Source organism: Manihot esculenta, chromosome 18 (assembly GCF_001659605.2).
Source record: "Manihot esculenta cultivar AM560-2 chromosome 18, M.esculenta_v8, whole genome shotgun sequence".
Taxonomy (NCBI): domain Eukaryota; kingdom Viridiplantae; phylum Streptophyta; class Magnoliopsida; order Malpighiales; family Euphorbiaceae; genus Manihot; species Manihot esculenta.
The window spans coordinates 10,919,150-10,933,235 of NC_035178.2; positions in this window are offsets into that span (position 1 = coordinate 10,919,150).

Consider the following 14,086-nt stretch of genomic DNA (forward strand, 5'->3'; position numbering starts at 1 on the left):
TATGTTCATGATCTCCCAATCCATAAAATAACTAAAGTTTCACCTAATCTTCAACTAGAAAAAAGAATTTCAGCCAAAACCAAAAAAAATAGAGAAAGGAAGAAGAAGATGTGGCCGAATGGCTTGACTTGGAGAAAAAGGGAAGCTTGCGCCAAATTTGAGATGGGGAAGAAGAGGTGGGCGGCACTCCTTATGTCCCTTTTATAATTGAAAATGTTGCCCTAGATGAGGTGGAGCCTTATTTTGAATTTTGAATTTTGAATCTTGATTACTTAGGAGGCAAGTATGTCTTCTTGAAATTTGGCTTCCTAAACAAGTTGAATTTTGAATTTTGAATTTTGAACGTGCATCTTCTTGAGATTTAGCTTTCTCAATAAGGTAAAGATTTCTTGAAAATTTAAATTTTGAATTTCAAATTGCTTTGCTGAATGTACTTTCCTTACTTGTCACTTTCTTTATTTAGCATACTTGTCACTTTCTTTATTTAACACTTTCCTTATTTATCTTCACTTCAGCTGCACTTGACTTGAGCAACAAGCTTGTTCTCCTTTATCCTTTTTAGGCAGTTTTAAGATCATTTTCTCTAAATTACCTCTTTACATAATTTTCTGCAAAATAAGATCAAAACCACAAAATTAGGCAGAAAAAGTATAAATTAGTATTAATAATATCATGATAAAATGGTCTAAATTTGGACTGATTAGAGACATACAAAAATTGTGGAAATATTGGGTGGGAATTACTCAAAGTAGTTATTATAGTATATATATATATTATTATTCTCACATAGTGAAAAAATATTTTATTGCTATCTATGGAAGTATACGAATATTTAGTTGAATCACGCTAAAATTGCATTCTATTTTTTCTATTATAATATTTATTTCTGTACCAATCGATAATTTTCTCAATAGGTGATATTAGAGTCTGATTCAGAAGGAGTAAAATTAAAGGCCAATTTCGAAAGGGACAAAATTTTTAGCTTGGTTCATAAGGTACAAAGTAAAAAATTAGTTCCGAAAGGATAAGGTCAAAAGCTTAAAACGTATCAGTGGTGTAGTATATACAATATTTGTATATAGGTATTATTATTGAGAAAAATAGAAAAAATTTAAAAGATGACACTCCAAATTGATGTATGGAAAGAACAGTAATAGAGAAATGTCAGTTCCAAAGTGAAGTGGAGTTACCAAGAGAGCTATTGTTGAGAGAAGGGTGATGTTTACTATGGACAATGGAGCACAAGTTGAGAAAAATGATGGCAACAAAGAGCATTTAGGCTAACATACAGAAAGGACTAATATTAATCATGTAGATAAAACATGCGAAAGGTTCAATTTTAGCGTGCATGTCAATGGACGTATGAAAAGGATGCAATAAGGGTATTTCTAGAAAAAAGAATGTGCCAACAATGGAGATCTCAATATAGTTGAAAATGGGAGAATTGTTAGGTGGATCCCTTCATTATGGAGAGCCCACAATCATATGAAAGTGCATAAATGTAGAAAAGAAAACAAAAGTAGATTGGAAATTAAACGACTATTGAATGAAGGTTCTTGAACCTTCATTCAATGGCTCATTTAATGGACATTAAATGAAAGTCATTCCCTTGCTTATAACTAGGCAAGAGATGAAGTCTCACAACACACCAAGAGAAAGGCACATGGCAAGGAGGTGAGATCCAAAGCCAAGGAAAAATTTCCCTTTTGAGTTTACGGTGCGGCTGAGTTGAGTTAAGGGGATCTTTTTGTAATTTTATTTTTTCATGTTTAGAGAAGTATTTGCTTTAATGAGGGTGGCTTAAACATCGAGAATGCAAGAGTCATAACATTTTCTCTAGAAAAACTGAAGAATTATTTACTTTCATAGAATTGCTTGAACATCGAGTATATGATAATAAAATTTACTCTCGATATTATTGAATGAAAATTATTCAAAGTAGTTATTATAGCGAAATAAATATTTTATTGTTATATGCAGACATAAACAAGTGCTTAGCCAACTACATTAAAATTGTGCATTTTTTATTTTTCTATTAATAATATTTATTTTTGAGCCAATCGGTATTTTCCACAAAGTACTCAATAATTTGCCATGAATTTGAATTTAACTAAATATTTTTCACTTAAAATAATTATAAATTTTATGCAATCTTTGAGTGAAAAGATAAAAATTAATCTTAAAATTATCCTTAATGTATTCCTTTGACTCAATTTCTCTGTAAAAAATAACTTATATTTTGAAAATAATTTTTATTAATTTTTTTTAAAAAAATTATTTATTATTTAATTTTAATTTAAAAATAAATATATTAATAATTTATATATAAAAATTTTAATAAAATTCTTAAAATACGGAAAAAAAACTACCTTCAAAATAATTTAATTTTTTTAATCATAAAAATACTTTTTATTAATTAATTTTTTTAAATATCTCTCAATATTAAAAAGTATAAAAAATATTTTATAAAATAATACTTTCCATCAAACCAACGGATACTTGGTTTACAGCCATCAACGAATATATGGTGTATTCCTTTGTCTAGGGTGACCATTCGGTTGGTTCGATTCAAAATCGAACCGAATCGAATAAATCAAAAACCGAAATTTTAGTATTTATAAAAACCAAACCGAACTGATTTTGGTCAGAAATCGAATCGAACCGGTCTGATTCGGTTCGATTCGGTTCGGTTTGATCGGTTTCGATTTTTAATAATTTTTTTATACTTTATTTTTAATATTTTAAAATTTAATTAAAATATTTTAATGTTAATATGATTTAATTTCTCTATATTATTAAAAAAATATATTATTATTACTAATCGGTTCCGTTCGGTTTTTTCGATTTTTTTCTGATCAAAATCGAACCGAATCGAAATTACCGAAATTTCTGAAATTAAAAACCGAACTGAACCGAAATATATAAAAAACCGAATTAAATTTTTAAATCAATTCGATTCGATCGATTTTTTCGATGTGAATCGAATACTGCTTACTCCTCCTTTGCCTTTGTCGGGATAAATTGCAAGAGGACCCTAAAAGACTAGAATTTGCTGGGGAGAGCATCAGCCTAAACCCCTCGGCTTTATTTTTCACGGGAGATATGCCGAGCATTGCTATGGGCCACTGATCCAATATAAAGGACATATTCCATTGTAATTCCAACACTGCATGTACTAAATTATAAAACAAGTCATACCTTTTTCAAATTAAACGCCAAAATTAAAATTTATTATGAATCTATAAGTTATTACTGAATCATAAATTGAAATATAAAAAATATTGGGTATGGAAAAAAAAAAGCCACTTACAGACTGAGTATCACCTGCAAGAAAGAAGAAAGGAATGGGTTTTGGTATGGTTTAAGCTTTTACATAAAGAGAACGTCGGTGAGAAGAGAATGAAGCAAATGGGTCACAATCAGTTCTTTGGAGTCAGAAAGAGAGAGAGAGAGAGAGAGCAACTTGTGATCTGCATCACGACTATAGCAAATGGAGGGCTGTGAGAGACGAGGAAATGGGGTTTGAGCTTCCTGTGCAGCAAGAAGAAAGATGGTGAAGGAGCTACCATCGCTAATGGAACCAGATAGGTATATAGATGGAGGATCAATTTTGCCCTTTTTCCTCTTTGTTCCCGATTCTTCCTTTCCCCAAATACTCTTCTCTCTTTTTTGTTTTTTGTTTTTTTTTTTTAAATTAATCTCGCAGGTGACTTATGGGAGAGGAACTTAAGCGATTCTTATTATTAAGAAACCAAATAATTGAGAAATGGAAATTAAAATGTTAACAAATTTCTAAATATATAAAAAAAAATACTTACACAGTTATTATTAAGAAACCAAATAATTGAGAAATGGAAATTAAAATGTAAACAAATTTCTAAATATATATCCTACGAGTAATAATAATCTTCTACACATTCTATGTTAGACTTCAAAATCTCTTTCAAGCACAGAAAAATTAAATATTTTCTTACAGTTTAATAATTTATTTATTATACATAATTTATTAAAATAAATGATTATAAAAAAAATACATACATAATAGAATATAAGAAAAATATATATGAACAATTAAAGTAATATATATTCGTTTTATAATTTTTATCAATTTTACTGTTTTACACGTATTAAAAAAATAATTTTTTAATTAGTTTTTTTATTATATTTATTTTAAAAAGATTAAGTTTTATTAAATTAAGAGGTATTTTTTTTGAAAATAAAATAAAATAAATTAGAATTATTATTATCAATTTATATGTTATTATAGAGTAAAGGAAAGTGGTCAATAATTTTAGAATAATTATAAAAAAAAATAAATAAAAATTTATGAAACAAAAAGAATACTTATTAAAAAGCTTAAATATAATAAATGTAAATATAAGTACAAAACGTGTAACACATTCGTTTAAAACTATATTACTATAATTAATTTTTTTTTTTAGTTAAGTTACAAAAATCTATTTGATTTTTCTAAAAGAGTCATACGTTGTAAAACTAAAAGCCTAATATCATTCAATATTAGATTTTAAAAATGATAAATTTATTAAAAATAAAAATTTTGTTAAATAAATAAATAAAAAGGTTAAAAAGAAATTCAAGTAACATTTTCATTTATTGTATGAAATTGATTAATTTAATAAATAAATAAATATTTGACATGTGTAGCTGCCCTATCACCTAAGTATTATGACACTAATTTTGACATATACTAATAAGAGAAGCATCCAATCTCCATAGTATTGGCTACTAGCCACTTCTATTGCAGAGTTGTTGTTTAATATACGGAACCTAATAATTTTTAACTTAATTCTCTTAAAAGAAAGATTGGGGACATAACTAAATATATTCTAATAAATGATAATATATTTAGTCATAATTAATGCATCTTAATAAATCTCTCAAATTTTACTCTCCTTATTCTCATTTCAAAAAAACAAAAGAAAAAAATATTAATATATCATACTAATAATAATCTACTAAATATTCATAATAAATCAACTAAATATTCATGGATAGACTTCAGAAGCTCTCTCAATCACAGCAAAATTGAATATTTTCTTTGTAGAATCCCAATAAATCCCAATCAAATCTCCTTCAACCAAGTTTCTTCTCTTCACAAAATTGTTCAGCCACCCTTTGTTGAAGATGTAACTCTTTGATGTATGCCAATACTTTAAAACCAGATTCAGCCCGGTGTTTGTATCACAATCCCAGAAGCAAAATTCAGCACCTTCTCCCCTGATCTTCTCAACAATTTCACTGCCCATAAATGGAAAAATATGATTCTTGACTAAAGCTGATGCCACCAACAGTCTGCAATGATTACCAAGATCACTACCAGTTAGCCTCTTCTTAATCTTCCATGGATCATAAAGCACCAGTTTGGTCCAAACAGGATGCTTCAGCCTCATCTTTCTCTCCTCTTCAGGACTGTAAATCCTCTCGTTTGCCGTATCTCGAGCCAACGTTTTCAATTCTGAGGACTCTTTGGATACTCCATCAGGTTCCTTTCTTGTTGCAGAAGCATCATGATCAGCGACCAAAGTTTCATCGAACAGTTTTAGTTTAGTTTAAACTTCCTCCTTTGCTGGCCGAGTTGAAACAACGATAGAACTGTGAAAGAAGGATGATAAACTTATTGGGGTGGTTCTAGGTTTCTTGATCATGCTTGGAAACCCGCAATGAAGGGTTAACTCGGTGGAAACAACATTGTTTTCTTGAACATCGATGATGTAACGGTGATTCCACTTTTTGTCAGATTGGTTGGCTGCGAAAAGTTGATCTTTCATGGATACTTGAGCACTGAAAACATGGAAATAATCTAGTCGAAGTCTTGTTTCGAAGATTGGAATGTAGAGTGGTACCGATTAATATGTATAAATAGAGAGAGACAGACTGTCAGGAGAAGGAAAACCTTCAACAAAAGGGATTTCAGGTCCAAATAGGATTCTGATTTCTATGCTTCAGTCTCCTCTTCCGAATCGAAAAATGAAAATTTTTCGCCATCATGTATGTATAAATGGGGGTAATGTTGTCATTTTACTTTCTAATAAAGTTATATGGATTATATACAAGCTGAAGGAAAGAGAGATTAATTTCCCGCCAAGGCTAACACACAGAAGTACAACACATCCAAAACGAACAGCAGCAACTTATCCAAATTAACGCACAGCTTCAATAACTCAACATTCTTACTCCACTCTCTTGTTGGGAAAAAAAAAGTTGAGGAATGTAAGAAAATAATTTTATTGAATGAAATAAAATCCATGGCTAAGTTCGTGGCAGATATTTTATATTTTTAGCATATAAACTGTAGTTTAGTTCCTTTAATTTAATTAAATATAAAGTTTACTCCTATTTTTTAAAATTCTAATATTGAATCTTGATATTTAAAAAAAATATATAATTCAGTTTCTACGATCAAGATCAAAATTAACTTGCTATTAAATATATTCTAATATGTATTATCATCTAAAACAATAAAATCTCTTGGATTTAATCAGGTTATTACACCGGTCATCAGGGTATGCACTGTCCACAAAGTGGTCTGACCATTTACTTATCTAGTCATTTTATTGACTGCTTGGTCGTTAGTCCGACCATTTACTTATCAGGTCGTCCCTTCGACTGCTTGGTCATTGGTCCGACCATTTGCTTGTCAGGTCGTCCCACTGACTCCATTTGCTTATCACGTCAGACTGGTCATCATTATGTCATTCACTAAGTCGCCAGATCGTCCAGGTTTACACCACGTCTCAGATTGTCTTCTCTAGTCGTTTGGGCCAGGTTGTATCTTTTTCTTTGGATGGTCATCTTACCTTACCACCTGTTTGTCATGATGAACTATTAGGTCGACCAGATGGTCGTATCGTTGAACAAGTACTCGGCCTCGTCTTGCTTGACCACCTGGTCGTCATCATTAACTATTATGTTGGCCAGGTGGTCATCTCGTTAAATATGTACTCGGCCTTACTTTAGGTCGTTGCTTCAGGTGGTTGCTGTGATATTCAGCTGCTTGATGTGGGAAAACATCCCTCATCGGCAAATTACTAATTCAATTGGTAATATATAAAGTCTGGTTTAATACTACTAAATAACTTGGATTAACTATTTTGGATCAAGTGAAAAGTAGGTCCAAAAAGTTATTTAAGTCAGTTTGGGCCGGACTGTTTCAATTTATATCAAAGCCACCCTGGGTCAGAAAAATTGTGCAGAGCTAGTAGAACTCCAAGGAAATGGCTACCCATGTGAGACGAGGTGGAGCCACCCGAGGTACTAGCGAATCACAATACCCGAGAGTTTAGTCCTGACTTAGCAATCGAATTTGATTCAGTATTCAGTTGCGACGAGGACGTTGCAAATTTAGTAGGGAAGAGTGTAATATTCAGCTGCTTGATGTGGGAAAACATCCCACATCGGCAAATTACCAATTCAATTGGTAATATATAAATCGTGGTTTAATACTACTAAGTAACTTGGATTAACCATTTTGAGCCAAGTGGAAAAGTGGTCTTAAAAGTTATTTGGATCAGTTTGGACTAAGCTGTTTCAGTTACCTTGATAGACAAATGTTCGGCCTGGTGGTGGTCGATTGTATCCTTCTACATCCCCCCTCCCCGCAAAATATAGTTGGGAGAGACACCAGAGATAACTTGGAGTAAAATTGTTGATTTGGGAGAGACACCAGAGATAACTTGGAGTAAAATTGTTGATGTAACTCAGTAGATAAAGGCTTAGTAAATGGGTCCACTATCTGGTATTGACTTAACACATGAAGTAATCATAAAACCTTTCTGGAGCTATTCTCGCACAATATAACAGTCAATATCAATATGTTTAGTCTTGTCATGGAAAACCAGTTTAGCTGTAATTTGTATAGTCGCCTTGTTATCACAATAAAGCTGGACTGGATAACTAACCGGAACCTACAAGTTTCGTACACTGTTGCAGACATGACTCTATACTATGCTTCAGTAGAGGATTTGAAAACAATAGTTTGCTTTTTTTTGTTTTTCAGAAAATCATTAAAGAACCAAGAAAGATCCCAAACTCTGTTAAATATTTTTGAGAAAAACAACAAAATGCCCAATTTGAGTCACAATAAGCAGTAATCCGAAAATCACAACTAATAGAAAAATAAATACCAATATTAACAGTACCCTTTATATATTGTAAAACATGCATGGCTGCTTTCCAATGAGGTTTTTTAGGGGTAGCCATAAAATAGCTTAGATGTTGCACAATATGGCTAATGTCCGGCCTGGTTAGATTAACATATAAAAGTCTCCGAATAAGCCTTCTGTAACAGTCTAGTTGAGTAAGAGGCTCACTGACCTCTGGTGATAAATGTAAACCTTTAGACAGAGAAAATAAAGTAGGTTTGCAATTTAACATACCAACATCAGTCAACAAGTCAGTAATAATTTTTTTTTTAACTTAGAATAGTGGCCTGATCAGACCGAGCTATTTCAAGCCCAAGAAAATATTTAAGCTGATTTAGATCTTTAATTGTAAACTTATTATGCAAAGCAGTTTTAACAATAGTAATATCATCAAGAGAGGTGCCCGTTACAATCACATCATCAATATATATTAAGAGTGCCATAAACGAGTGTCCTGGTTGCTTAACAAACAGACAATGATCATGGAAAGATTGTTTAAATCACAATGATTTGAGGAAACTAGTGAACTCAATATTTCATTGTCTGAAGGCCTATTTTAGACCATAGAGACTTTTTAAGCAAACAAACCTAGCCGGGTAAGGTTTTATGATACTTTTGAGAAGGTAATATGTAAATTTCTTCATTTAAATTTCAATATAGAAAAGCATTATTAATATCGAGTTGATAAATAGCCCATTCTTTTGGAATGACTAAAGCAATTAAGATCCTAATAGTTGTTAGTTTTGCAACAGGGGATAACCTGTGCTTAAAATCTAAAACCTCAATTTGATTGTAGCCCTTAGCTACTAGACAAGTCGTAAACCTCTCTATCTCTCCAGTAGGTTTATAATTTACTCTATAAATCTATTTATTCTCAATGGTCTTCTTCCCTTTAGGCAAGTCTGTAAGAAATGTATGATTCTTCCCTAAAACCGTCACTTCTTGCTGCATAGTAGCAATCCACTGAGTATCAAGAGAAGCTTGAGTATATATAGTAGGCTCATTACCAACTGTTATATTATGGACAAAGGACTGATAGTGTGACTCAAAGCACAACTCGAAAACAGACTAGGTTGAGCTAGAAGCAAAACTAACGAAGTCTTGCAACCAAGCTGGTTTACGTGCAACTCTAGTGGACCTTCTTAATTCAATATGAGAGGGAAATATACCTGAATTGATATGGTCGGACTGGTCAAATATGGAGTAACCTTAATTGACCTGGTCAGACTGGTTAGAAATGGAGCGATCTGAATTGATATGGTTGGACTGGTTGGACACGAAATTACCTAAACAAACCTAGTCGGATTGATCGGACATGGAATGACCTGACCTGTCATGGTTGGACTGGTCGACCATGAAGTGAGGAATTGAATATAAACGGGCCTTATCTACAATGTCAGGGCAATGGAAATAGAAACCATTTTACACCCAATAGTGATATATACTGGGTATATGCATTTTGACGAAATTGGAAATATTGGATTGATATGAATATTTAATTCAATTTATTTAATTTTTAGTTGGTTTGGAGACGGTAACCATTTTACACCTAATAGTGATATTTTAGTTAACGATATCTTCTCTTTCTTGTTGTTTTATTTATAATATTAATTATATTTTATATTTATTTTTATTATTAGGAGGTAATAAATAATAACTAAATTCAATTATTTTTATTTTAACCCTTTATTTTATTTGTGATATTTTAAAAATAAATTGTAGTTTAGTCCCATGAAATATAACGTTTACTCATGTTTTTTCTATTATCAGTCTCTACCATTAAAAAAAATATAATTCTGCAATTAGAATTAAAGTTTATTTTTTAAAATTTGAATTTTTTTTATTTTTTTGTATGAAATTAAAATTTATAATAATTAAAATATTTGATATTATTATTAATTTATTTTAATTTTACCAATAATTTAGATATATCAATTTATAACCCGTCGTTCTAAATTATTTTTTCTAAAATTTATTCTAATTATTATTTTAGTTAAAGAGTACATAATTAACCGTACAGTTAAAAATATTTTATTTAAAAAACTATTTTAAAAAAATATTATAAGAATAGAATTTAATTCATCATTAATTTAATATATAGTGCAATTGCAACTATATTGCTAATTATATTTTTTATTTTTTAAATTATATTATTAATCATTTATTTTTTAAACTATAATAATATTTAGAATAGATTTAAAACAAATTAGTAGGAAAATTAATTCAAAATTAAATTAATATAGAACAATATGCTAATAATAAAACTAAAAAAAATATTATAATAATATTATAAATTTTTAATATTATAAATTTTAATTTTAAATAAAATAATAAAAAAGTCTTAAATTTTAAAAAAATTATAATTAATCATATAAATTTTTATAAATTATAGATTAAAATGTATTCGGTGGCTGATACCGGTAAACACTAATATAAAAGATGATGGTGGGTATATTTGATACAACATATGAAGTTAAAGTTTAATTGATAATTAAATTAGTATAGGATAGAATTTTTTTATGATTAACTCTTAATCTATTTTAAAATATATTTTTTATCTAAAGTAATAAAATCTCCCAAATTTAATTAAATTTATAATTTAATCCCTTAATTTAAGTAATTAAATAGTATAAGTAATCTGATAATTTTTAATCGTATGACTAAAATTTTTATTAGTGACCTTTATAGTACCTTCATATATTAATAAATAATAAATTATATTATATAAAAAAATTATGTATCAGGCTATTATTTTTAATTATCACAATATAATTTCATTTTATAACTCTAAATATTAATATATTTTATATATTAATATTTAATATATTTTATTATTAATATTTCAATTAAAAATATTACTGACACTATATGTAGGACTGCATGTAGTAGTCTAATAAAATATAAATTTAATTTTTATAATTTTAAATATTTATATTAATTAATTAAATAATTAATATATTTCTTTTACATAAATTATAAACAATTCAGTAATTTACTCTTTGTGCAGTTTTTTTTGTTATAGTACTTTTATAATTAAAAATAATAAAACATATAAAATATAATAACTATGCACAATAATTTATTATAAAAATTCTATTATTATAAATAATATTATCAAATTAATATAATATAAATATATTATTATAATATATTAATAATTAAAAAAAATACACTTACAATGTATATTTAAAAAAAATGATAAATAAGATAGGATATTTTTAAGATAGGAAAATAGAAAATAGAAAATCTTCTTATAAGAAATCAAAAAATTGAGAATATAAATTAAAGTGCAAAAAAAAAAGTTCCTAAATATATCCTAATAAATGATAATATATTAATATATCATACTAATAATAATCTACAAAATATTCATAGATAGACGTCAGAAAAGTTGAATATGTTCCCTGTTGAATCCCAGTAAATCCCAAATCCCAATAAGATCTCCTTTAACTAAATTATTCAGCCACCCTTTTTTGAAGATGTAACTCTTTGATGTATGCCAGTACTTCAAAGCCACATTCAATTGTGTCTTTGTATCACAATCCCAGAAGCAAAATTTAGCACCTTCTCCTCTGATCTTCTCAAGGGTTTCACTGCTCATAAATGGCAAAATATGATCCTTGACTAAAGCTTGATCTTTCATGGATTTTTGAGCACTGAAAACATGGAAATAATCTAGTTTCTCCATTGTCAAAGTCTTCTTTCGATGATTGGAATGTAGAGTGGGTACCGATTAATATGTATAAATAGAGAGAAAGAGACTGTCAGGAGAAGGCAAACCTTCAACAAATGGGATTTCAGTCTCCTCTTCCGAATCGGAAAATGAAAATTTTCCACCATCGTGTATGTATAAATGGGGTAATGTTGTCATTTTCCTTTCTATTAAGGTTACATGTATTATATACAAGCCGAAGGAAAGAGAGATTAATTTTCCGCCAAAACTAACAGACAAGTAACAAACTTCTGCTAGACTCTTGTGGAGCGCAGCTTTTTATTAAAGAGTACAACGGACAGCTTGCTTTAACAGCACACCCAAAACGAAGAGCAGCAACTTATCCAAAACGCACAGCTTCAATAACTCAACGTTCTCCCTCACTCCCTTGTTGGGAAAAAAAATGCTGAGGAATGTAAGAAAATAATTTTATTGAATTAAATAATTTATTATACAACTCCATCACATGATCTGATATTTAAAAGAGAGTTAAGTTAGAGTATATGTATTAGGTTGGTTTCTAATTTCTCTGCTTATCATTTTTTTTTCTTTTATCATTTTGTGATGTGTAACTGCTATCCAACTACTATTCTGTGCTATTATAATGGCACGTACGGTCCTTCCCTACCATTAGATGGCTATCTAATTCCTTTCGGCATTCACTTTAGCATGATCTCGAATGTGTGGAATCTGCTATTTTGTGGGTTTAGTTAATGGATCGGATTGAGTCCCTCCCTGCTGGACTAAAGTTCTATCCAATTAGGCCTATTGATATGAGACTTGACCCAACTTTCTTAGAATGAATCAAGGTATTAGGCTTTCATACGGATTAGATTTAACCTTTCTGCCGTGAATTTGATCGTGATTTTAAGTGTTCAACACCACAGATAATCAATTCTAAAAGTGTTATTTATAATATTAAAAATAAATTAAAATCTCAATAATTAAATAAAATAATGATTTTATTTCAAAAATTAAAATACAAGAATCTAAAATAATATAATCTAAAATCTTGAAAATATTATGAAGACCAAATTAACCTTTTTGAATTAAGTTTGAACACCTCCTCCCATAAAATGGAGCTAGTGGAGGAATCGACAACGACAAAAATAAAGGAGTAGACGATTTGTGAAAACAACAGCCAGTTGGAAAGAAGTTGTATGAATTAAACTGATAAATCCTTAATTAGCTTAGTTAACTTCTAATACATGATGGCAGCAATATTACAATACTTAGCTTCAACTGATGAACGACTAACGGTTGTTTACTTTTTAAATTTCCATTACCAATGATTTAAAGGATATTCAAAAACTCGTTATTGACTTTCTAAAAAAAGCGCAGGATGTATTTGAGATTAGTTTGCAGTAGAAAATAGAGTTCTCATGAAAAACAACCCTTACAGACTTTAGGACAAGTGCAGCTTCTTGATGAGTTTGTCTATGATTTTGTATAAAATAGAGTGACTTTGATATAAATTGTAATAATTCAAGTTATTTAATAGTTTTTAACTAGCTAATATAGAACTTGTACAAATGAAAATTCATTTAGCGGCTGAAAATCTGTTTTTATGAGAAATACAAATGAAAATGTTAATAAATTTTATCATAATATATATATTGAGAAAAGCAAATGAAAATGTTAATAAATTCCTAAATATATCCTTCTAATAATCTGTTACAAATTCATGGTTAGACCTCACAAGCTCACTCAAGCACAGCAAAATTAAATATTTTCTTTGTAGAATCCCAATAAATCCCAATCAAATCTCCTCCAACCAACTTCCTTCTCTTCACAAAATTATTCAGCAACCCTTTGTTGAAGATGTAACTCTTTGATGTATGCCAATACTTTAAAACCAGATTCAGCTCGTTGTTTGTATTACAATCCCAGAAGCAAAATTCAGCACCTTCTCCTCTGATCTTCTCAACAATTTCACTGCTCATAAATGGCAAAATATGATCCTTGACTAAAGCTGATGCCACCAACAGTCTGCAATGACTACCAAGATCACTACTAGTTAGCCTCTTCTTAATCTTCCATGGATCATAAAGCACCAGTTTGGTCCAAACAGGATGCTTCAGCCTCAACTTTCTCTCCTCTTCAGGCTGTAAATCCTCTCGTTTGCAGTATCTCGAGCCAATGTTTTCAATTCTGAGGACTCTTTGGATACTCCATCAGGTTCCTTTCTTGTTGCAGAAGCATCATGCTCAGT